Below are 27,023 nucleotides of genomic sequence, written 5' to 3'. Positions count from 1 at the left end.
GCTTTTTCCAGCTGTAAAGGCTGCACACAGTCATAAGCTCAAGACCCTCTTCCAGCAATGGCATCTCCCTGACCTCTATCACATCGCCTTTTCATAACTGACCCTTCAACTTCGCCCTTGTAAGAACTCTGGATTACATTGGTCCCACCCAAATACTACAGGATAATTTTTCCATCTCAAAAACTGGTAACATATTAATAATTTCTGGAAATTAGGACATGTACATCATGGGGCAGAGGGCTGCATTATTTACCATCATGTCTTCTCTCTATAGTCTTTTGGTTAGTCCACAATATGTTAGGTTATCCTCGGAAAAGACTGAAAATATTTAATTCTAATATTATACTTTGTAAATGGCCTACAAAATACAGGTCTCTGAGAGATACCATTCAAATTAAAGGCACAATACTTTTGCCCAGGATAGATAAAACATTTGGGCACACCAGAGAAAATGATGTGGTGTTTTCTAAGGATATTGTGTGCATATTATAGCTGATATACAATAAGCTAGAGTGAACTCAAGTGGGCAGTTCTTTTTTTCCCCATTCCCTTGGTGTAGAGGCCAGGAACGGGCACAGGGCAGGTTTTCTAGGATCCCATGCAGACCGGGTAAAGGAGGAATCAGAGTCCTTAGTGGCTTTTTGCAGGTCTTTTTATTGGGATTTACCTGGTACACAGCAGGTAAGGGTGCCGGGGGGCCAGGAGGCTGGCAGCTCTCTATTCTATCTGGGCTCTCCGGCCTTCTCTCTGCTTCTGCTTCTCTTGCTTCTCTCTCGGCTTCTCTTTTGGCTTCTTTATCAGCTTCTCTTTCAGCTTCTACTGGCGTCCCCGTGACGCCGCCCTAAAAGCACAGTCTTAGCCCAGATGGATCTCATCTACCTATGCCCTCACCCTACACCAGGTGCCCGCCATCAGGCATGCATTCCAGACCGCAAGGATCCATCATCTATCCTGATGGCGGGAGGGCAGAAAAGCCTGACTTTTTCCTTACCCTACAATCTATCCCCTCAGGGTTTTCTGCCATATAATCCACACATACACAACTTTGTTTCTTAGCAAACACAAACAATGCAGCCATGACCCACAAAAGCAAATACATCACAATGTAACAAAATACAACAGAACACAAATAAGTCCAGGCAGGGCCCCAACCTAGTGCAAAAGACAATTATTGGTACCAGCAGATGAGCCACCAAATCTGCTGCCGAAGGCACTGCTCATACGAGGGAGGGGAATCATTCACAGCATCTACTGTAACACACCAGGAGCTGCCAGGCTTCCTGGCCTTTTCTGGCTGTAGTCTCGGCTACAAGCCACACACAGCATCCACCCCCAGGATGCACTCACTCTGGGATTGGTGATTCTATTCTGTTGGGGGTAATCGCCAACCCTCAGGGTTTCTGTCTGCAGTCGCTCCAACATTCGTCTGTCATGGCCACCAATACGACTCTCAGACCCCTGCACTCAGGCCAACCCACTGCATAAGCACATGGGTCGGGGATCCAAACTCTACATTCGGCTTGGGCTCCATCCTAAGCCACGTTCACCCACCCGTCCCCCAAGGACAGGTTCCTCAGCTCCTCACCCTCACTTGACAATGAGCAGGGCATCACCCACAGGTGATTTTACGAGACTCACAGGTCTTCAGCATACTCAGGCTGCTTAACAGCCACTCAGGGCTTCCCAAACTTAGCATCAGCACCACCTTTTGCCTTCTCAGTTGGCTTTTCTCCTCTGCCTGGCTGCTGGGTATACACAGGCTGCTTTTGGCCATCAAGGCCCACTGGCCACCCCCAGATTCTCAAAAAAAAACTATAACCTGCCGAGGTCCTCCGCCTTCTGGCGGGATTGTCAGTCCAAGTCTATTAGGCCTCTCCCTGCATCAGCACTGGCGAGCTCCAAATTGCGGTTCTCTCTTCGCCGACGATTCTTGCTGCCTTAGGGGTCGTTGGCTGGTCCTCTCGGGCGTCTCTTTCAGGCGAGGTCTCGTCCTGTAGCTCCTGGACCTCGTCCATCTCCTTGCCGCCATGACACCTCCAGCCTTGTCACAAACACAGTCTGTTACTTCTTAGTCCCTCCAGGTCTTCGGAGGGCTCCATACCCATCTGCATGGATCATCTTGCCGACTTACACCAATTGTAGAGGCCAGGAACGGGCACAGGGCAGGTTTTCTAGGATCCTGTGCAGACCGGGTAAAGGAGGAATCAGAGTCCTTAGTGGCTTTTTGCAGGTCTTTTTATTGGGGTTCACCAGGCATATGGCAGGCAGAGGTGCTGGGGGGCCAGGAGGCTGGCAGGCCTCTCAGCCCCCAGCAGGTCTTCACTCTGGGCTCTCTGGCCTTCCCTCAGCTTCTGCTTCTCTTGCTTCTCTTGCTTCTCTCTTGACTTCTCTTTTGGCTTCTTTCTCAGCTTCTCTTTCAGCTTCTACTGGCGTCCCCGTGACGCCGCCCTAAAAGCACAGTCTTAGCCCAGGTGGATCTCATCTACCTATTCAGGACCACAAGGATCCATCATCTATCCTGATGGTGGAAGGGCAGAAAAGCCTGACATTTTTCCTTACCCTACACTTGGGTTTGCATATCTTTACTATCTTAGTTCAGGCCTCTTTTTGTAGACCACTGGCAAGGGACAAGCTAAAAAAGTTTAGATGATTCTGAAATCTGGACCACTGCTCATGGGAAAACTAAATGACACAATGCATTTTTTTAAACTGTGAGAAAATCTAAAAACTTAGAGCCAAGTTTAAAAGAAAGGAAGTTTCAACTGTGCACCCTCTGGTTGTATTCCAAGTAATATTGTTGTTTTTTTGCAAGTTGAATTTCTGGCTCAGAAATTTCTATTCACTGATTAAATTGGACTCATTTCAATGTATGATACTGGTTGCTTTCTACAAACAAAATTGGTAAACAACAATATAATCTATTCTCTTTATTAATAATAAAACTCCATTATTCAGGATGGCATTATTTTCAATAGTTAAGAAAAAATTTGTTTTTAAATAATTGCTATCATTTATAAAATATAGTATTCCTTTGACATAGTATAATTGTGCATGCAAGACTACCAAAGCCTTTGTCAGTTGTCTTTTTTTTAAAAAGATTTATTTATACAAGAGCTGGGCACAGGCTGGATGCGCGGGAGGTTGAGAGGATTCACCAGAGACAGAACGGGAACAGAACAGGCAGACTGACTAAATACACTGCTGAGGGGAGCAGCGGGTGCAACAGGAGAGGTCTGCCACATGTGGGACCCTCGCTGGCTGGCCAGGATCAAACTGGCACTGCAGAGGCTGCGGACAGCTTCACAGTGCTGCACTCAACCACCTGCGCCACCAGGGGAGGCCCAATTGTCTTTAAAAATAGCTTTCTCTAGGGCCTCCCCTGGTGGCGCAGTGGTTGAGCGCTGGGCTGCGAAGCTGCCTACAGCCTCTGCAGCACCGATTCTATACCCGGCTGCCATTGAAGGTCTCACATGGCGCACAGACCTCTCCTGCCACGCCTGCTTCTCCCCTCAGCAGTGTATTTCATCAGCCTGCCTGTTCTGTTGCCTGCACTGGCTCTGGTGAATTCTCTCACCCTCCCATGCTTCTGACTGTACCCAGTGCTTGTATAAATAAATAAATCTTTAAAAAAAAAATAGCTTTCTCTAAAGCATAGGAAAATTGATAACAATATATTAATGTTATCAGTAATTGATAATACAGATATATTTGATTTTGAATCAATTTAATTATTATTAAGTCACCACCAGCAGCATGAATTGATGTGATCTCATTACTTTAGTCTTGAGAGTTGCTTTTGTCTTGAGAGTTGCTTTTGCTATTCATTGTCATGGGATACTTCACACAACATTTTATGGCAACAATTTATGGCATTTAGAATAGTTTTTTTTCACCACGCAATTTTCAAGTACAGCAATACTGCATGATTTTTAATACCTATCTAAGGGAAAATTAAATATAAGGCTGGAATAAACCAAAGCATTATTTCCCTCTGATAATGATAGGTTAGCAGTAAATAAAATGCTGGAAATAGAAATTATTAGCTACCACTCAATAGTCTTACTCTTTAATACTTCAGTTCTCCTCTCACAGACAAAACTGGCATAAGCAACATGGTGATTCCTGTTAAATGTTTACAAGAGGGAAAGAATGTTACCTAATTAATCACCAGTGGACTGCACCAGTGATTCAGTGTTGGTTGTTTCTCATGCAGGTGTTCATAATTTGAATGCAATTTTATGAGCACAGGTAGTTTAGCAGCTTTTATTCTCTCATTCAAACCAAGGCATTTAAGACAATTTTTATGTTTGTGGAGTCACAGAAGCATAGAATGTGAGAAATGGAACAGCCTTTATATGACTTCATGACATATTCTTTGACTTTATAAATGAGGAAACTAAAACCCAGAGAGACCCAATGTCTCCCTACCCCAGATCCCTTTGTATTTGCCCTAAATGGGTTTATTAATGGCCTCAGAGCTGGCAGTAGACAAAATACGAAGAACATAAAGACTTGCTTACCCAGCCACTCCACTCAGTCTTTTTCCTCCCTGTCCACTTACACGTATTTAATGCTATCCCACTTCCTCACATCAAAGTCAGTTAAAGCTCTGGTCTCAGACTGTTATGCTTCACTGTGTGTTTAATTTCATTAGTTTCCCTGAATTATTTGCATTGAAAATTACAAAATATGGAATTATGAGGAATAGTTTGACATTAGTAGATGAATGAGGTGTTAACACTTGATGATGGCCCTCCTCCTAAGTGTAAAACTGAGCCACTAGACCCTTAATTAGTAATGTTAATTTTAAAAAAATATATATTGGCCTCAGAAACCTAGAGTGTATCTGTGCTGCTTCAATGGCCCACATTTACATAGAATTGACTTTCACTTGATTTTATTAACAAAGCTACAAAGAGGAATTATAAAACAAGTGTAAATAACAGTACAACAAAGCTCCACTCACCCACCATTAATACCATGAAAATGTGAATTTTGACTTTCCTGTGTGATATATTCTACTCACATCTTTTTAATATTTCCTATCAGAAGAAATGACTCACTGATTATTCAAATCTACTTCTTTTTCTCTGTGATTGTACCACTTAGAGTTTTACTTTTTTTTTAACCCTGTATAAATGGATTCATTGTGTTTGTCTTCTGCAAATTGCTTTTTTGGTAAATTTATGATACTGAATCATGCATGTTTGTATTCCTAGTGTATTCCATTTCACTACTTTGTAGTACTCTACTATATAACATATACTTTATTTGCTTTGGAGACTATGAATATTTACTGTAAATACTGATACGTTGGGATTTAATTCTAGAATCTATTTCATGAAATTGAAAATTAAGGAACTTCACTAATTTACTCATCTGTTCAAAGTATTGATAAAACTCTTGGAAAATCTAAGTAAAACAAACAGAAGCCCTGCCCTCTTGGAACTATATTCTGAATCTTTGAAAACTTACATCTTATTGATCTTAGCATACCTTATGTTCAAACTACTTAACTCCTAATTCATATGCTATTGCTGTAATGTTTTATAGTCCTATTTTTTGCTTTATACTTAGTTTTATAATACTATTTCTATTAATTCTATGAACATTTATGTATACTTTCTACTTTCTTTGTTGAGCATTCTTACATTTCACACATTTCATCTGGAATCATTTTCCTTTTATCTAACAGATTCTTTGTGGACTGGTGTTGATGCAAAGTCTGACTATTTTTATTTTCTGAAATAACTTTAGAATGCCTTTAATTTTGAAAGCTATATTTGCTGTACAACTCTAAGTTCACTATTATTTTCTTTTATAGTTTGAATTCATGTTACTATCCTCAGACTTCAATTGTTGCTATTGAGAAAGCATTCATTATTCCAGTTATTTCATTGTAGGTTTTTTTTCTTCCTGACCATTTTAAACACCATTTCATTGTCTATAAACTTACCACGATGGGTCTAGCTGTTAACTTGTTTTTATTTTGCTGCTCAGAATTTCAGACTTATGATCTTTAATGTTTTTCATCAGTTCTGACAATTTTCTCAACTTTCTTAATCCTTTGAATATCATCTTTCTCCCTTTCTTTCACTACACCCCTCCTGATGATCCAATTAGGTGTGTATATCTTTTTTTATTTCTCTTCCACATTTTCTATTTCTTTATGATCCTGTACTAGATTTTGCACAAATTTTTTAAAAAATTGTCTCATGTTTGTTACTACTTTCTTCAGCTATTTCTAATGTCTTGCAGTGAGTGACTGAGTGTATATATGCGTAGAGTTTAAAAATTATTTCAATCATATTTTTATTTGCGAAAGTTATTTTTATTATTTATACTTTTATTATAGTCATTCCCCTGCTCATCTCTTTTATTCTCTTCTATTTCTTTCAATATATGAGATATAATTATATTCTATCATATCTCTGCTAATTCTAACCACTAAAGTCTTTATGGGTCTGATTATTGTGTCTTTTCTTGATACTGACTTTGATACATGTGGCTCTATTTCCTTATGTATGCTGTGGTATTGATTAAAAGCTCACATTTTCTGGGAACTCATCTGTGGGCCTTCTTATCTCTTGATGTCAGGCCTGGGTGATAAAAGGCAGGCTCCTTCAAATATGACTTGCATTTTCTTCTAAGCAGCTGAGAATCCTCTCAGTCCAGAATCATGTAAACTAAGTTATTTGCTTAAGGAATTTTTTACCACTGAGGTACTATGTGTATGGGACATAATCCCAGTAGGAGCCAGAATTCTCTATCCAGCAAGGTTTCAAAAAGATTTTTTTTTTCTTTTGGCCTAGAAATTATCTAGTTGATTTTAGTTACCTTCAACACTAAAGGCTCCAATATTTTTGTGTAGACCTTTTATTAAATTTACACTCTACAACTATTACAAAAAGCACTATGCACATCGTAATTCATTACTCATCTCTGTATCTCCAGTGTTTAACAAAGTGTCCAGAACTTAGTCATATCTTAGTAAAAGGCATATACACACAACTTAAGAGTGAGGGGAAAACATTCTTATTTGAATATTTGCCTGCCAGGCATCCTAGTAAGTTTTACATGGGTTGATTATTTACCTGCTAGGCACAGAGAGTTTCACAGGGGTTCTCTCAGATAATAAACCTCACCACAACCACATGCATTCCTAAAGAATACTCATATTCACAGAATCACTTACAAAAGTAAGGATTATGGGGGAAAGTATTGAGAGCAACTTTCATGAGAGAGCTCGTGGTCATCTAAGTTGAGAACAACTTGGATACTACCAGAAACTACTAGAATGCTAATTCTAGGCCAAAAGGGGTACAGCAACCCCCAAACTCTTAAGGTATGCATTCTCTAAAAGGGTCCCAGATATACAAGTGCACAAAGGCAAAGGAAGCATACTCAGTGTGAAAACTTTTTAATTGTTGGAGAGAGAAAGAGAGAGAGATTGATTTTAAATAATAGTCTCCCAGTAAAATGCCCTAAATTACCCTATTCCCTCTTGGGCAAATGCCCAGCCAGATAGGCTCACCCTGAAGCAGAGGTGCTGAAGCCCTAAAGCTTGTCTCCAAACTTTTGATAAGGGACTACAAGAAAAGGATTAGGCAGGCCCCATAAAGTTGGGACAGAAGGAGAGTCAAAATTCAAAATATACAAACAAATCCAACATGAAGCCCAGATAACAGTTACCATTGTCTCTGCCAAGGAACAGCCTCCCCTTTTGTCTCTCAACCACAAGTCTCCTCCAAGTATCTCTTCCGGTGTCCTCTACATGTCTCCTCCAAGTATTCCATTCCCTTCTCAATTTAACCTCCCTTTATATAACCACCTTGCTTCTTTCAGAAAGTCCAGTTCATGGAACAATGGGAAATGTAATGCAAAGTGGCTCATATATGTGGAGGTGAAGGAAATGGTGATTCTCGTCCTCCTGTTATGGAGATGCCTCCTTAATATGAGTAGGGGTCAGATTATCAAAAATCATGTTAAGAATTTTGAATTTTATTATGAATGTGATAGAAATCTATTGTTGGATTTGGAGCAGGGATATGTAAGGACTGAGTCACAATTTAAAAACCTCATAGCCATAGTGTGGTAAATGGATTTTACATGTGTACATATGTATATGTGTGTGTTCGGATGAAAATAAACAGAAGAGTTTAAATAGTCCAAATGTGGAGTAAAGTGATAGTGATGAAAGTGGTATAAAGCAATCAGATTTAGGATAGACATTAAAGGTAGAAACAACATAATTTGTCGATGTCCATTCCTCATGTGAATATGAAATGATGTATCATTTGCATAGAAGGGGAAGTAGAATAAGAAATAGAGGCCTTAATTTCACAAAACTGTCAATTAAAATTAGAGTAAAATCCGTAAGTATTATATAACATTCCATTTTGAATTGTTCAGATAGAAATCTTTCAACCCCAAACATCATATAGCTAGCACCAATGTATTGGTTCAATGTTCTTTATTTATAAAATCTTTTTTAAAAATGAAATCTAATACCACCATAATGCATGAAATACATGGTTGTATTTTAGTCATATAAAAGCTTTATATGCATCTAAGCTTCTTTGTAATAAATTTAATTAAATTATAAGGCTAATTTGAAGAACATAGGAGAATTAGTACCTTCAAGAAAATGAAACATCTGTTCAGTGGCATGAGACCTAGATGGATGGACGAATTTAGAGAAGCTTGAAAGGTACAAGAAGTAAAATTATCATATACCATGACCTAGTAGGATTCATACCAGGGATGCAAGGGTAAGTCAACATCCAAATATCAATCAATGTAATTCATCACAACAACAAAAAGAAAGATAAAAAACATATGATCATATCAACAAGTGCTGAGAAAGCATTTGATAAAATTCAACTTCCATTTATGATGAAAAGCCTCAAAAAACTGGGAATAAATGGAACATACCTTAACACAATAAAATCCATTTATAACAAATCCATCACTAACATTCTTAATGGAAAATAGAAACTCTTTTCCATCCAGATAAGGATGCCCACTCATACCACAACTATTCAATATATATTGGGTTATCAGAAAACTCATAATGCATTTGTCATGCCTTTTATGACAACCCAATAGTTTTGGAAGTCCTCACTAGAGCAATTAAACAAAACAAAAAAGATACAAAATGAATCTGAATTTTGAAAGAAGTAAAACTACCATTATTTGCAGATGACATGATAAGCTACATAGAGAACCTGCAATACTCCAAAGAAAAACTAATAAAACAGTCAATTTAGCAAAGTGGCAGGGTATAAAATCGATACACAAAAATTCAGTTGCCTTCCTGTATACAAACAATGAGATAGCAGAGAAAGAAATTAAGAAAGTGTTCTCATTTATAATTGCACCAAAAAAACATTAAATACTTATAAGTAAACATTTTAACAAAAGTGGTAAAAGATCTATACAATGAAAGCTGTAAGACAATGTTAAAAGAAATAGAAGAAAACACAAAATGAAAAAAAATTCTCTCCTCATAATTGGAAAAATCAACATTGTCAAAATGGCCACCCTACACAAAGCAATATACAGATTCAATGCAATCCAAATAAAAATATCAATGGCATTCTTCAACAAACTGGAATAAGACTGACATTTCTATGGAATCAAAAAAGACCTGAATAGCCAAAGCAGTCCTGACAAAAAGAGAGGAAGAATGGTGGCATTATCTTTCCAGACTTCAAAATATATTATAAAGCCATATTAATTAAAAACAGCCTTGTTTTCAGAACAAAAAACAGACACACAGACCAATGGAATAGAATTGAGAGCCCCGAAATAAAAAACTATATGGACAGTTAAACTATGACAAAGGGGCCAAGAACATACACTGGAACAAAGATAGCCTCTTTAATAATGGGTGTTGGGAAAACATTACAGCTGCATACAAAAGAATGAAACTACACTGCTATCTCACACCATATACAAAATCAATTCAAAATGGATAAAAGGCTTAATGTGAGACCTGAAACCATAAAACTTATAGCGAAGAAAACATAAGCAAAACACTTCACAACATAAACTTCAGTGATATCTTTAGGGATTCATCCCCAATAGAAAGGAAAACAAAAGAGAACATAAACAACTGGGCCTATATCAAATTAAAAGCTTCTGTACAACAAAAGAAACTGTAACTAAAAGACTGGGAGAAAATATTTTCACACCATACATCTGACAAGAGGCTTACATTGAAGATTCACAAAGAACCCATACAACACAACAGCAACATAGCAAATAATCTAATCAAAAAATGGGTAAAAGAGCAGTTAAATAGGCACTTAAATAGGCATTTCTACAAAAAAAGACATGCAGTTGGTCAACAGGCACATAAAAAAATGTTCATCACTTATCATCGGGAAAATGGCAATCAAGAGCACAATGAGATGTCATTTCACACCTGTGAGAATAGCTCATATCGCAAAGACCAGGAACAAGTGCTGGTGAGGATGTGGAGAAAAGGAAACACTTCTGCACTGTTGGTGGGAATGTAGAGTGGTCCAATCTTTATGAAAAGTAGTATGAAGGTGTGTGAAAGATTAAAAATGGATCTGCTATATGATCCATTATTTCCACTCCTAGACACCTACCCACAAAATTCAAAAATGCTAATTCAAGACTCATTCCTATGTTCATTGCAGCACCATTTACAACAGACAAATTATGGAAACAACCTAAATGTCCCAAAATAGATGAGTGGATCAAGAAAATGTATTATATATATACACAATGGAATATTACTCAGTGATCCAAAAAGATAAATTCATGCCATTTGCAGCAGCATGGATGAAACTGGAACAGATTGTGCTAAATGAAATAAATCAGACTGGGAAAGATAAATACCAGGTAGTATTACTAATATGTGGAATATAAAGAAACCAAACTAAGAGTCGTATAAACACAAACTTAAAAACTACCACAACCCTGAAAGCTGTCTCTAGAACTGAAGCATCCAAAGAGTGGAGATTGGGGGGAGGCGTTAAAAACAAAAAGGGAAGGAAGCACAATGGACTATGATGGGGGACTATAGGTAATTCAGTGACAGGGGCACTACAATGGTGATATCTTATGGGGGGGTATCTTAAATGTTATCTCAATTAAAATAACAACAACAATAAGAATTTATAATATTTCAAGTTCCTACAGAGTGTTCAAGAAGGCATGAGATTGATTTTATTTTTTCAAAGGAGAATAGGTTTTAAGAAGTTAAGAAGCACACTTTTAGACCTTTATGAGACTTCAGCTATTTTATCAGACTTTGTGTAAACTGTTTCTCTGCTCTCCCATGTACTATAGCCATTCTCAGTAATGCAGTTATCTGAAAAGAAGTAAACAAAAGCCTGTCCCTCATCTTGAGAGGCCTTATGGCATATGCCATAAAAATACACTGAAAACCAAAGGATTATTACAACAGAAACAGTTGTCTGACCTCAGGCAAGACAATTCTACTCTACTGACCTTACTTTATCTACAGACGAGTACACAGGACCAGATGAATCTCAGTCTGTATGAATTAATCTCTCTTTCCTGCTCAGAAATCATAAATATACATACTGCTCTCCCTGATGCTACCTATAAAACAAATCCTGCTGTCTTATCTAGGTATTAAAAAACTTCCACAATCTATTACAAATTTATATTTCCAATTTTTTTTTCTACTAGTCCCTGCATGACATCTGTGCTTTTGTAAGATTTTTCAAATCACTGTGGCCGAAATAATTCTCGCTCACTCCTTTCATAGAGACTTTGTTTATTACAATCTCATCTCTAGAAACTTCTAACCACTTTTCCAACACACACCTTCCATGTCGTGATTATTATTTAGGATTTAATTCACATCCAAACTTCTGCATTAATTCTGAACATTAATTTCTTCTGAGTACGTTTTTGTACCAAAAATTTCTATGCCATTATTTGATCCTTGTAATGTAACACTTTCAGTATTTAAGTGTATTTTATTTCACTTAAATAAGTTGTTATATGCTGGGGCTAGGAATGCTTATTCTTCAATGGCTTTCTCACAGTACCAAATAAAACATATTAGCCATGATCAATATTTATTATTTATGAATAGCTGGACATTCATTAATCATGGAAGATCTATAAACCCATAGATACTCTATGTTATATTCAAAACTATATGACAAAAATTACAATGGCATGTCTTTTAGAAAACCTAAAATGTCACATCTGTGAGAAATGTGATTCTGTTTTTTTTTTTTCCTCCAAAGGGCCAGGGGAGCATTTATTTATTTTTTTATTGAATTAACAATGCACTGTTACACCAGAAACTAATTCAACTTCTCCATAATTTAAAATTTCAATGGACACTTCATTTTTTGATTCAAAACTATCTCCACATTTCATAAAAACATGAAAAGGAGGAAAGATTAAGTAGTGATTTAGTTCAAAACGTGGTTATAACTGTACATTGTAATTCTTTCACTTTTGCTTAAAGTATCTTTCTCTTGAAATGCATCCATATTTTAGAAATTAAACATCTTTAAATATTTTAGTTGTAAAGTTTGGACTCTGAATTTATGTTCAAAGACAATCTATTACTGACTGTACCTATCAGCTATCCAAAAATCTGCCTTCAGTGACTTCATATGACATCTTAAAATTATCTTATTTATCTTTGCATTTGTTTGCATCTTTCTCTCCCCACTATAATGAAAACACCATGGCCACAAGAATTTGGTGATCACCATTGGCGCTGTGTCTTGGTCGCTACAGTACTACCTTGTTTTGGTCACCACTTGTTTTAATAATCTACTGTGTTACAGGATCTACGTAGGGACTCCGTGGCTATCTTTTGAATAAATAAATAAAATCCTCTCAAACTACAAATTACTTGTTGTCTGCTGAGTTTAACCATTACATCTCCAAAAATTAGAAAAATGTATTCTAGTATGTTATAAACATGTGTTCCATCAAATCACAAAGTTCCATGGAGCTTCCTCAGACTATGAAGAGTGAGATCAATACCAACAGTGGTCTGGGATGCCTGACACACTCACTTGGGAAAATCCTGTTTTATCTGTCTTCCTCTCGGGGTTAAGTACAGGAGGAGGAAGATGTTATAGTGCCATGCTATAACAAAAATGTTTACAAATATAGAGAAATATGAACTAGAATTCAAATTGCAGGTTTCTAGGAATACCAAGAACAACAACTACTATTACTATTAATAGGTAGTGTCACAGTTTCATTAGGTGATTTTCCAAATTATATCATTTAATCCTCACAGCATTCATTACATACTGTGGAGAGTCAGAAAAAGATCAGATGTCCAAGTCACATAGCCATTAAATGGCCCAACCATGCTACAAATTTACATATATCTGGCTCCTTAAGCCTGCATTTTTTATTTTATATTATATAATTTTTCCATCATTTTTCATTTTTGCACAATGTATGCATTTTCATCTTGGTTATAGTCCCCATACAATTCCCACCCCACCCCCGCTTTGATCCCACTCTCTCCCCCCACCCCACAGTGCATCTCTGGTTTATAGTTGCTTGTTGAATTTGATTTTTACTTTATTATAATTTGTCTTTTTCCTGGTCCTTATATAGGTTTTCTAAATTCCTGCTATGAGTGAGACCACCTGGTATTTTTCTTTTTCTTTCTGGTTTATTTCACTGAGCATGATCCCTTCTAGCCCCATCCATGTTGCTGCACATTCTATGAGTTTATCTGCTAAAGATGGAGCTTCCATATGATCCAGCAATTCCACTCCTAGGTATTTACCCAAAGGACACAGAATCATCAATTCAAAAGGGCACCTGTACCCCTATGTTTATAGAAGCACTATTTACAATAGCTAAGCTATGGAAACAACCCAAGTGCCCAAAAATAGATGACTGGATCAAGGAGATGTGGTACATATACACAATGGAATATTACTCAGCAATCAAAAATAAGCCTGCTTTTTTGCCTATATTTCAATTCCTTCAAACTGATATTATAACTTCTAAACTAATTACCAACAGTATTAACATTCCAAGGGAGAGAAACAAGGCCTTAAATGAGGTGATCTGAAGCAGTATTTGCCATGTAAAAGCAGTAGACCTCCTCTCACTAATTCCTTGTTTATATATGCATTTCCAGAATTCTTGGAAAGGAAATACACAAAATTCATTCAAATCATACCCTCATGTTGCCTTTTTGTTTTCCCCATTTGTAAATGACAGTCATTACCCTACAGTCAGAAAAAGCATTAGAATAGGGCCTCCCCGGTGGCGCAGTGGTTGAGCACTGGGTTGCAAAGCTGCCCGCAGCCTCTGCAGTGCCTGTTCAATCCCCGGCTGCTCCCCGGCCACCGGAGGAGGGTCCCACATGGTGCGCAGACCTCTCCTGCCGCCCGCTGCTCCCCTCAGCAGTGTACTTCGGTCCTTCTGCCTGTTCTGCTCCCTGCTGTGGCTCTGGTGAATTCTCTCACCCTCCCGCGCTTCTGACTGTACCCAGTGCTTGTATAAATAAATAAATAAATAAATCTTTAAAAAAAAGAAAAAGCATTAGAATAAATCAGTTAATGTTCTGTTGCTAAGTTAAATAAAGTGGGAAAGAAAGAGCTTAAAATAAGTATTACAGGGCCTCCCTGGTGGAGCAAGGGATTAAGCACCATGAAGCAATCCACAGCCTCTGCACATGAGTTTGATCCCCGGCCAGCTAGGGAGAAACCCACATGGTGCAGCAGACCTCTCTTTTCTCGCCTGCTGCTCCCCTCAGCAGTGTGCTTCGGTCAATCTGCCTGTACTGTTCCCCACTCTGTCTCTGGTGAATTCTCTCACCCCCTGCATCTCTGGCCTATACCCCAGCTCTTGTATGCATAAATAAATAAATCTTTAAAAGAAAAAGATAAGTATTACAGATTTATCCAACACAAAATACCAATACAGAGGAAAATGCTGTTTAAAGGACAAACCCCTTCAAAGACAAAGCTTGTAAATATTTGATTCATAATTTAATAATTTTTAAATTCTAGCTAAAAGTAAACATCATTTTCTCAGAATGCTCTTATGAGTGTGTATCAGAAAAAAAATTGCTAACCATTAATTTCAAAGTAATTTCAGTGATCTTTAAGCACTTTCATCCAACCTCCAACTGATGATTTCAGGAACAGAGAAAGAGACTTCTTGAAGAAAGTTTTCTGAAACTTTCCTTAAGAGTAATTATGAAGGAAGCGTTCCATGAACAACTAAATGATTTGGTAGTCCAAAATGAAAACTTTTTTCCAAGGAGGACCAAAAACTAATGTAACCATAGAGATAAAATCCACCAGATTTTAATATTAATTTTAGTAGATAAACCTTTTAATCATTTTAAAGCTCTTTTGTTAAATAAAACTAGATTTTTCGGACCTGATGTTTTTATTGCATGACTATTATTTGTAGATGTTAATCAAAACATATTAAAATGAGTTTTTGAAATTTTTTGGAAATAAACAATATGATTTCTTCTCTAAATACATCCACTCTCTCACACAGACTTATTCCCTCACAAACATAAATCATTATTTTCGTACATTTATAATCTTTTCCCTTTGATATACAAGAAATTCCAACTCTAGAATGACATGGCTAATCTAATAGAAAAGTACTTTATAGGACAGCTTCTCTTCAAATCACATCACTCTTAGTTCTAATTTATATACAAATCTTTTAATCAAGAAATAGAAGAGGGCCTTCCCGGTGGCGCAGCGGTTGAGCGCTGGGTTGCAAAGCTGCCCGTAGCCTCTGCAGCGCCAGTTCAATCCCCGGCCCCTGGTGAGGGTCCCACATGGCGCACAGACCTCCCCTACCGCCCGCTGCTCCCCTCAGCAGTGTACTTGGGTCTTTCTGCCTGCTCTGCTCCCCGCTCTGGCTCTGGTGAATTCTCTCACCCTCCCGCGCTTCTGACTGTACCCAGTGCTTGCATAAATAAATAAATCTTTAAAAAAAAAAAAAGAAATAGAAGAAACCAATTTTAATAAGACTGGATTGATTTATTTATTTCAACAAATAATGACTGCCTACTCTGTCACAATTAAAAAGTCTGCCATTGCCATACCACAATTATGTAAGTCCATAGTACTGCCTTTTAAGAATTTGAAGTCTAGTAGGGGAGAGATAAAAATAAAAGCAATTAACCCACAATCTGAAAAAAAAAAATCAAGTGTTAGAAGAGTAATGAATTCAGAGAAGTACTTCACCTTATAGAGGGGATGTTGCCACACCAACATTGGAAAATCTCCAGGAAAGACTTTTGGAAAAGGTGCTAATTAAGTAAGATATTAAAAGTTAAACAGGTGTTGGCATATTGAAAGATACAGACACAAGACACTGGAGAATGCAAAAGCATTGCAGCCCCAAAAAACAGAGAAAATTCAAATTATTGTAAGTAGTGTTTTACATTTGGAATGGAAAAACATGAATGGGATTAAACGATAAGTCTTCAAAACATGCAGGAGTAAAGTCACAAAGTACCCTGAGTGCTACACTAAAGGGCTTTTATATTTTGTCTGGGGGCGCTATATGGATTTCAACTGCTAGAACTGAATTTCATTAAACTAAGTAGAGAGGACTAACTTCAGGAAGACAAAAATAACAGGTGGTAGGAAAATCATTCCAGTAATATTTTCAAGAAATTTAAGATCTCAAATTCTGTCAGTGGTGGCAAGAGTAGAAATTAGATTTAAGAGCTATGAAGATGGTAAACAGAATCAAACGTGGTAACATATTTGACACACTGGATGTTGAGGATAGAGGTGGGCAAAGAATTAACAGATGACTGCCTCATTTTCAGCTAGGGTGATGGAAGGTCTGCGTATCTTTTCATGGAGATTAGTAATTCAGGTGAAGGGGTAGCAATGGAGGATAATGAAATTGGTTTAAGAATGGTGTCTTATAGATCAATGAACATGTATGTCTGGATAGCAAAAACAAGCTCTAGGACTGCTAGGCCTGCCAAAATAGAATACCACAGGCTGGGGGACTGAAACAATAAAAATGTATTTTCTTAGAGTTGTGAGGCTGTAAGTTCAAGATCATGGTGCTGGCTGGGTAGATTTCTGGTGAGGCCTCTCTCCCTAACCTGCAGAGGGTCACCTCCCTACTGCCTTTTTTCCTGTGCATATACTGTCCTGCTTTCTCTTCCTCTTGTAAGCACACAGTGCTGTTGGATTAGGACTCTACCCTTTTGATTTCATTTGACTTTAATCACCTGCCTTTAAATACTGCCTCTAAATCGTCTACCTCTAAATACTGTCACATTAGGGGTTAAACCTTCAACTTACAAATTGGGGGGATATTCTTCAATCTATAACAGAAACAAACGTTGTTTGATGACCAGGCGAAGGTTATTATCATTTTACACATAGAAAGACTGAGGTTGGAACCGCTGTTACTTGTGCAATCATACAGAGAACACTGGAAGTGCCCAGCAATCTTTTTACATTTGTATGGTATAGTGGCCAGAGTAATTATTCTTGTCTAGAAAGTAACATCTAAACCACAGTATCCATACTATCACATAAGTCAACAGAAAATCATCCAGGTAGATTGTGGAGGCCTCAGAATTCTGTTAAGACTTCATTGGATTTCCAAAAGGAATGGGATTAAAAGGTGCTGGCCGACTTCAGGGGACATGTTATTTCATGATGTTGAACAAGAATGTCCCAGAAATTTTCTCAGGACATCAAACACAGCTCCAAATCTTATGGGTAATATCCCAGGGACCCTTTAATATCCTCACAGACTAAACCATGCTATTTGTGACTCTGAAGAATGAAGGGGGTAGCAGCCACCCCAGCTGTGATTTGAAACTGAGGTTCTGGGGAATCTAGAAATTTCAAAGCCTGCTTTGCCTTACACCTATAAACCTGCCCCTCTGGCTGTGTTCAAACACATGAATTGTTCACTGCACAATATGATGATTATACAGCTTTCACCAGAGGGTTGTGCAAGAACAAAAGGCTGAGGGGTAAAGAGGATTTTTATTATTAGGTTGCTATTCTTATGAAACATTCATAAAGCAAAGGAATTGCCTTGCTGTTCAAAGAAATTTTGTTAAGGAAACTTTATGAAAAAGATGCTTATACTACCTTTAAAGTAACTATACATGTATCCAGAAAAAAAAAAAAAAGAAAAAGAGCCTCAGTTAGAAACTCAGTTCAGCACATATTTTCAGAGTAAGCAAGGGGAAACCTAGAAATCCATTACATTAATTTAAAATTCCAGAAGCACACAGTGGGACCTGCCCAAGAGAAGGCAAGGTAGTTGCACGCTGAGACTAGAGAAGCTATCAAGTCCAGCTTTTCGAGGCAAGTGCCTCCCTGTGGGATTGTTAGAGAGCAGTAGCAGAGAAGATGAAGTGACGGGTCTCTTGACTTTCCATTCTAACAACCACCATTGGCATGGTGAAGTTGAGCCCTCATATGGAAAAAATGAGCCAGAGCTTCACAGGCCCATCCATCCTCATGCCCTTTGGCCCCAGTGATCTGATGATTAACACTTAAATAAGCTTGACATTTAACGTACTGATAAATACTAGAACATTTAAGTATTTTAAAGTGATTCTGATAAGACTACAACTGTTGAGGAGATAGGCAACATCTCTTTGAGGGGTTTTGAAGTTAACTTATGTATATTTATTTGCAAGAATACCTGTAAATCAGAAAAAAAAGAGTAAAATAAAATTCCATGAGCAGAGACAGCAGCATTAATTCTATGTCAAGTTGAATTTATCTTATGGCCCATGTACTGATGTTATTGAGTCCCCACCTTTCTTCTGCCACAACATGGAAGTACTTAGAATCACAGAACCAATTTAGGAGAGACAGTTCAGGCACATCTTTTGTGTAAGCACAGCTCAGGAATCTTAGGTCTTCAAGTACCAGGTATTCCTTTCACTCCAACCTCTCCTCTCTGCACTTTCCTAGTTCCACCCAGCACTACCACTTGTCTTGTAAACCACCCCAGGGTGGCCTAGTTACCAGACCCTTGTAAATTGTGTCCTTGCTTGCTTGAATGAGGAGAGATGGAGATGAGGTGCTCAAGTCAGGTGTGAGATTTGCATTATCAAAGTGGATCCACATTCCCTATTCTTTATACAGGGTAGGTAAGGGAAATGAAAGTATTCCTGCTAATAAATATCTCACACAAAAATCAACTTAAGTAACATCCCTTTCTTAAAAGTTCAATAAATAGTAAAAGAAGAAAGGAAAAGATTATTGGCATTTTTGTTGGAGTTTTGCAGGAACTTTGTAAGTAGCAGGACAAAATGAAAAGAGGAACTTTAAAAGAAGACAACTAGGAGGGCATGAGATGTCTGAAGGTTGGAAAGCAATAAAGACTATAGAGACACATACTGGGAAAGTAGCAATAAAAAATTCCTAGATTGCATATTAGTCTCAAGATAAAGCATCTGCAGGTACCCATGTTAGGATATCAGGGGGCAGTGCAGCGTGATGCTGAAGAGCAAACTCTTTGGCATCAGATTAAGTTGAATTTGAGCCCCTGATCCAATGAATGGGTGATTTTGGGCAAGTTACTCCCTCTCTGAAAACCACAATATTCTAGCCTGTAAAATGGAAGGAATCATATTACGTGGAGCGAGTATGATGCTTATCTAACACTGCGATGCAGAATGCTTGGAAAAAGGTCCAACATAGCATAAATGTTTGATAAACTCATTAAGGATTAAAATTTTGAAGTCCTGGAGCTGGTAGATAACTCACCAAGTAACACCACCTTCAACATATTATAGACTAGGAATACAAAAAGCCAAAAGCAGGGGTGGTACAAGTAGACAGCTGTTTTTTAAATGGTGGTTTTTAGGACACTGTTCATTATCTCAGGCTGCCATAACAAAACACAGAACGGTGACCTTAAATGGCAGAAATTTATTTCCTGGAGGCCAGGAAGTCAAAGATCAGATTCCATTTTCTTCTGCAAGGGCCCACTTCATGACTTGCAGAGGGATGCTAAATGCCTCTGGCTGTGACTTCACAGGGCAGAGAGAGGAGAGAGCCCCCATCTCTCTTCCAGTGAGGGTATTCATCCCATTATGAAGGCCCCACACTCAGGACCTCACCCAACCATAATCACTTCCAAGGCTCTACCTCCAAATGCCATCACATTAAAGTTCAGGCTTCAATATATGAACTTGGCAGGGGTGGTGGCAGAGACATTCAGCCCATAGCAAACATAGAACATGGTGCTGCTGAAGGGTTCAGGGTAGTGAGTGATTAAGAACTCTGGGTTTTAGTTCTTAGGCAAGTTCCTTCATTTTTATCTTCCTCGCCTAATAAATGTGAGAGGCAGGAGAGATTTTCTCAAAGTGTCAGTCAGTTCCATACTCATGTGATTGGAACTCAGGTTTGATTGGAATAAGGATAAGGCCTGACCAGGAGCCCAGGACACCGCCGGAGAGAGTAGAACTATGTGGAGTTTTGACAAAGAAAGGGTGGCAGGAGTAGAGGGGCTCTTGGGGAATCAGAGAAAGAAGAAAACCAGAATGTAAGGAAAGAGAGCTGGAATGCAGGAGTGTCGCTTACAGGGCTGTCTTTGGCAAAATGTGCCCCTTTTTATTTTGGTTTGTTTTAGGATTAATAAACACATGGGAAGTATAATGGTGGGGGCTGACACGGGTCACCAACAGCTATTCGCAGCTTGCTGCTTAATTTAAGAAAATGATTTGAATTAAATAACTTAGACTAAAACAGTGTGCATTGGAATGGAAGGAGGAAGTCAGAATTTCTGTTCTTAGATCACATTATTCCATATATTTAATACACTAACATAATATGAAGTGAGCAGATTAGTAGGAGCTTTATTTACTTACCTGTAACTGCTGAGCTGACTGTCCCCCTCAGCAAGATGCGTGGAAAGGGCTCTGTAGCGCAACCAGCCCATAGCGGGTAGGTTCATTACTGGATCCAGCAGCCCTGTTGGTGTCTCCATGCTCTCCGCTGTTTGTCGTCACCGCACTCCGTCGCGCTCTGCCACTCTCCGCAGCACTCCTCCGTCCTCAGCACCACACCACGCTGCATTGCGCTGCACCGCGCCACGCCACGCACGCCACGCCACGCACGCCACGCCACGCCACGCCACGCCACGCCGCTTGGCCGAGTGAGCATGCACAGTGGGAGGGTGGAAAAACCTGAAGTTTTTCCCCCTACTTACCCCACAATCCACCCCCCTCAGGGTTTTCCGCCGTACAGTCTATATACAAGTATATACAAGTTTCCTTAAACAAATATAAACACTGCAGCCGTGGCCACAAAAGCAAACAGTATACATCACAGTATAACTAAGTTCAGTTCTCCTAGGGGCGGAAAGATAAAGAAATCATTGGTACCAGCAATGGGAGATGCCTCCCATCTGGCAATATACACACCAATTTTGTGTCTAAAGATAATGTGTTAGCTGGCATCAGTGGCCTTCCAGGTCGTGAGTACCACACTCGCTTTGCCAGCGAAGAGATATCATGCAGCAAGAGTGGAGAGCTCACAATAGGCCACAGGTCATCACAAATGTCCCCTTTAGGATTGCCCACTGATCTGCCACTCCAGAGTGGGTAACACGCACCCATGGCGGCCACCATGCAGTCACCCATGGTGTTATTTGTAAATTGGCCTCCAGGCCACAACCCCAAGGGGCTATGAGAGCCACCCAGCGCATGTGGGGAGCCTTCACAGTCCAGGGCCATTCCCAATCCACAGTCTGCCCTAGGTCCACTCCAGTTGGGGCTGACAATAAAATGCTGCCCTCCTGTCCAAATCCAGGCTTTAACAAAATATCCAAAGTTTGTATCTGCAATTGAATGGGAGCAGCAGCATGATGCAGCAACGCCTCCACTGGAGCCAGGCCGCCTTTCCTGCTCCTCTCATTTAGTGTTTGTAGCACGTCCCACAGACGTCAGCTCCACCCTGCCAGCATCAGAGTGGGGGAAGTAGCTCTCAGTCCTTGCTTTAGCAGTCCGTTATAATGCTCTATGATCCCTGCAGCTGTGGGATTCTAGGGAGTGTGAAACTTCCATTCAACCCCCATGTCCATGGCCCACTGCTGCACCTGGGCTCCTGTAAAATGAGTCCCTTGGTCACTCTCTACTACCCGTAGACGTCCATATGCAACACATACAAATACCAGTGCCACCAAAACTGCCTTTTGGTTCACATGTGGAGCAGGGTAAGCTGCCAATAACCCGGTAGCAGTGTCCACACAGGTAACCGTATACTGTTGTCCATCAGAGTGAGGCAATGGTCCAATGATGTCAATCTGCCAGCGTGTCAGGGGTACCTGACCCCGCAACACCTGGCCTGTAGATGCAAAAGGTCTCTGGGGGTAAGTCCTGGAACACACTACACATTGTTCACAAACAGTCTGAACCGCCTCTAAAGTTATAGGTAGACCCCAGGCATGCACAGTGGCCCACAGCGTCTTATGCCCTGCATGGAGCAAGCATCTGGGCAGCCACTGCACAACATCCTCCCCCGGAGCAGTTTCAAGCTATCGACCTGGGCTAGGGTATCTCCTTCATCATTGCCTGGTGAGGCTAATGGGGCATGTCCTGTGACATGATAAACTGTCACCTGCTTCTGATGTCCTAGATCCCATAGATCTTTCCATAGGGCCTGGCCCCACAATGGCCAATGCATGACTGTCCAGTCATTTAGACTCCACGTGGAAATCCACAGTGTCAGGCCCCTGTACACAGCCCAACTGTCAGTACAAAATAACAGGGGGGAAGGCTTATAGGCCACCACCATCCATACTGCTCACAGTTCAGCCCATTGGCTGCTCTGTCCTGTCCCAGTTTCAAACCAAAGAGTGTCTATTTCTGGGTGTACACACACAGCTGTCCAAGAGGCTGGCTGGCCATGGCTGGAGCCAACCATATACCAGGCCTCTGCTGGAATCTGTGCTCATCCCTCCTTGCAGGGACTAACTTCAGGTAGAGCTTCTAAACAGGCTACTAAAGTTGGATCCATACTGACATACATCACCAGACCAAGGACCTCCTGCAACTCCTCCCTTAAGGGGCTAGTTGACAGAGTGCAGCACTGTTCTAGGCATGCCCCCACTTCGCCAAAGTGGGCATCTGAGCAGTACCACTATGGGACTTTGTCGTCCAGTCCCGTGCCCATCCGGCTATTGGGTAAGTGGTTCTCACTAAGACAGGAGCTGTGGCAATTATACTTTCAGTAGCTAGTGAGGCTGCATATACTGCAGTTAGCTGTTTTTCAATTAAGGAATACCTAACCTCAGCCCGCTTCCAGAGTTGGGACCAGAACCCAATAGGTCATAGCCTCTCTGATTTCTGCCAGAGTCCCCACCCAAACCCTTCCTGAGTAACATGCACATCTAGCTCACAGGGTCAGGCTGGGTCAAAAACCTGCAAGATCTGAGCAGTCTTTATAGTTCATTTGGCCATGGCAAATGCTGTGTCTGCCTCAGCTGACCAATGCCACCTGGCCCCCTTACATATCAATATATACAAGGGTCATAGGAGCTGGGCCATGTGAGGTATAAATGCCCTCCAGTAATCCAGCAGGCCCAGAAAGGCTTGCAGCTGCTTCACTGTGGTTGGAGTGGGGTAAGCTTGTACTTTATCTATTACAGCATCAGGGATAACCTTTATCTTACCTGACCAAACAACCCCCAAGAACTTAACTGACAGTCCAGGCCCCTGCAGTTTGCTTTCGTTGACTGCCCAACCACATGTTTTCAGGTGTGTCAGTAGGAGAGGTACTGCCTTTTCAAATCTGCAAATGTCATCAATGTAATGATACAAATGCTCTGAAGATGGCCTCTCCCACCAGGCCAAATCTGCTGCTACCAGCCCATGGCACAGAGTAGGGCTGTGCAGGTATCCCTGTGGAAGCACAGTAAATGTCCATTGCCGGCCTTCCCTCGTGAAGGCAATCTGGTCTTGACTCTCTGGAGCTATATCTATCGAAAAAAAAGCATTTGCCAGATCGGCTACAAAATGATACATGCCTATTTTATGGCTCAGACTATCAATCAATCCTGCCACTGAAGGCACTGCAGCATGCAAAGGGGGAACTACCTTATTCAACTCACGATAATCTACTGTCATGCTCCAAGAGCCTTCGGGCTTCTTCACCGGCCACACCGGCGAATTGTAGGGGCTGTAGGCAGTACGCACAATGCCCACTTTCTCCAGTTCTGGTATTGTGCCTGTAATTTCCTTGTGGCCTCCAGGCAACCAATATTGCTTGGTATTAGTCACTCGCCTAGGGACTGGCAGCTGTATGGGCAGATGCATAGTGTGTCCTCTTACCATTGCCTTTACCACACACACTCTAAGGCAAAACTCTCTGGCTGTGGTCTCTAGCCATAAGCCACATAGTACATCCACCCCCAGGATGTACTCTGGGATGGGCAATACATATACTTTATACTCTTTTGGGGGTAATCGCCCAATCCCCAGAGATAGTCTCACTGCTGTCACCTTGACACTCTGGCCTCCATAGCCATCAATGTAACAAGCAGACCCTTGAAATTTTCCTGGATTTCCGTAGGGCAGAGTACATTCTGCTCCTGTGTCTACCAAAGACAAACTCTTTGCACGTGAGTCAGGGACCAGTGGATGGCAAGCGCCACATGTGGCCTCCAGTCCCTGCCTGTCCCCCGTAGATGCGTTCCTTGGCCCTCACCCTATTCAAAAGTGATCAGACCATCACCCGAGGACAGGGTTGGCAGCAAGTGGTCTTTGAGGTGCAGGGCACAGGCCTGAGGCCTGGAGCTTCCAGGCTTCCCCGGAGCAGCAATCCTTCTCATGGGCATAAACCTCTGGTCTTTTTGCAGCTGCTTCCATAATTCTAACAAATATGCATTGGGCTCTGCATGTATTTTAGTGTGCTCTACACTCCTCTCACTAAATCTGTCCACATTTTGTTACTGGTAACTTTAACAGGTTCTGTGATGCGAAGAGTCTTCCTTGCCCTCCTTGGCATTCCTTTTGACTGTTCAACAACTACCCATATTCCTTTCTGAGTACGCGAGCTCTCGACTTCACCCAAGCTAGCTATCATGGTTGTGACGTCGTGTATTTGACTTCCTACACAGGGTGCTAGAAGTGCCGTGAGGGATACAAATGAGGATGAGGGGGCACTCTTTAATACCAAGTCTCTCATCCCTGCTGTGAAACACTCGTTGTCGGGACCATGACTACTCACATTGAACATGGCCTGCCACATCCCCAATTCCCAAAGTACCTGTACCAGCTCGGCGTATGTCTGCCATCTGCTCACTGTCTCTGGCACATCTCCTGCATCAGCCCATATTGTCTGTATAGCAGACATTATCCATTCCAGCAGGGTGTGATCGCCCTGGCCATACTGCCAGCTGTTCTGCAGCCTCTGTCTCAAGGATGGGTGTAAAGTCACTGAGGCCAGTCTCTCCATCTCTTGTGCCGTGCAAATAATCCCATCCACCCCCAGGTCCCACAAACATAGCAGCCAGGCTGCCAAGGGTTCCCCTGGTTTCTGGCGGAACTGTTTGCCCAAGTCCACCAGTTCCGCCTGGGTGTATGGTCGGTTGGTAGTAAATTCCGTCATTTCTGGTGATCCAGCAGCCGCACCCACTAAGGGCCATGAGTCGCTGTCACTTCATTTTCTGAGTCACCACTAGGCGGGCCCTGAGCATGGGACCAGACTCCTCTTTTCCAGAGGCATCTGGAAATCGCAGGTTGGTTTGCCACCATTGGCTGAGACTCAGGCAAAGGGCCAGCCTCCCTCTCCTCCTCTCCTGAGAAGGAGTCTGGCATCTCCAGAATGGTGGGTTGGTTTCTCTGAACTTTTTCCTCCAGAATCCTCAAACATTGTTGCAGTATCTGCATCTCTTTCCCCATCTTATCCCGAACTTGCTGGATTCTGGATTGCTCTTTCTGCCTAGACTTTTGCTGTGAGAAAAACCCATCCCATGGCCCCTGCCACCTCATAAGCACTGTATCCATCCAGGGTCTCTTCTATTTCATATAGGGCCTGTTCCAACTACACCGGGGATCCATCTATCCCTGGCCAGCCATTCCTGGGGAAGTGCCCACTGGGAAAGGAAGCTGGCCACCGAGTACCATTTGCTCACGGCCAGCCACCCGGCAATCCCTCCCCAGGTTTCAAAGGGTTCCATACCCGTCTGCATTGAGCAGTCCTGCTTTGAGCCATCCTGCCAACTACACCAAATGTAGCGCAACCAACGCATACCAGATAGATTCATTACCGGGTCTAGCAGCTCTGTTGGTATCTCCATGCTCTCTGTTGTTCATCATCGCCATACTCCATCGCACTCTGCCACTCTCCACCGCACTCCTCTGTCTGTTCCACTGCAATCCTCTGTCCTCGGCACTGCACCACACTGCATACACTGCACCATGCCACACCATGCCACACACGCCACATAGACACACCACACTGTTTGGCCAAGTGTGTATGTGCAGTGGGAGGGAAAAGCTTCAGGCTTACCCCACAGGCTCCAATTCCTTATTACAGACTCAGGGGACTTACTGAGACACCATAGTTCTTTTCTCCCCACCATCATTGCTCTCAGCTGATCCTAGGAGAGTATCATTGCCTGATCACAGTTGTTACACCAATGGGTACTAGCTATCGCTCCTTTTCCTTCAGGAAAATAGCATTTAAGCTTCTTTAACTATGAATTATATATTCATATATAATTTACTAATTATATATGTGACTGGTCATATAGTTATAGATTGTATTTAACTGCATTAGACTATAAATTATAATTGTAAAAACATACCTATATGCCCACATATATGCAGCATTAATCTATTGCTGAAGAAACAATTGGATTTTTTTTAAAGATTTATTTTTATTTATACAAGAGCTGGGGTAGGCCAGAGTCACGGAAGGGTGAGTGGATTCACCAGAGACAGAGTGGAGAGCAGAACAGGCAGACGGACTGAAGGTACTGCTGAGGGGAGCAGTGGGCGAGATCGGAGAGGTCTGCTATGCCATGTAGGA

General features: G+C 40.9%; 1 protein-coding gene and 1 long non-coding RNA gene across 2 annotated transcripts in view; one reads left to right on the top strand and one right to left on the bottom strand.

The window, feature by feature from the left end:
• The window catches only part of LOC119247663 (uncharacterized), a 35,719-nt gene extending 31,362 nt beyond the window's left edge, over positions 1–4,357 (bottom strand). The window contains exon 1 of the long non-coding RNA XR_008552256.1: positions 4,157–4,357. This is a non-coding gene — a long non-coding RNA (uncharacterized LOC119247663). The remainder of the gene's footprint in view (positions 1–4,156) is intronic.
• PIK3C2G (phosphatidylinositol-4-phosphate 3-kinase catalytic subunit type 2 gamma) overlaps positions 1–27,023 on the top strand; it is a 312,676-nt gene that overhangs the window by 137,714 nt on the left and 147,939 nt on the right. The gene's annotated exons all lie outside the window — the stretch shown is intronic.

This window comes from Talpa occidentalis, unplaced genomic scaffold (genome assembly GCF_014898055.3).
Source record: "Talpa occidentalis isolate TD23 unplaced genomic scaffold, MPIMG_talOcc4v2.1 talOcc4.16, whole genome shotgun sequence".
Classification (NCBI taxonomy): Eukaryota; Metazoa; Chordata; class Mammalia; order Eulipotyphla; family Talpidae; genus Talpa; species Talpa occidentalis.
The sequence above is the reverse complement of the archived record's forward strand: the minus strand, read 5'-3'. Positions and strand labels throughout refer to the sequence as shown.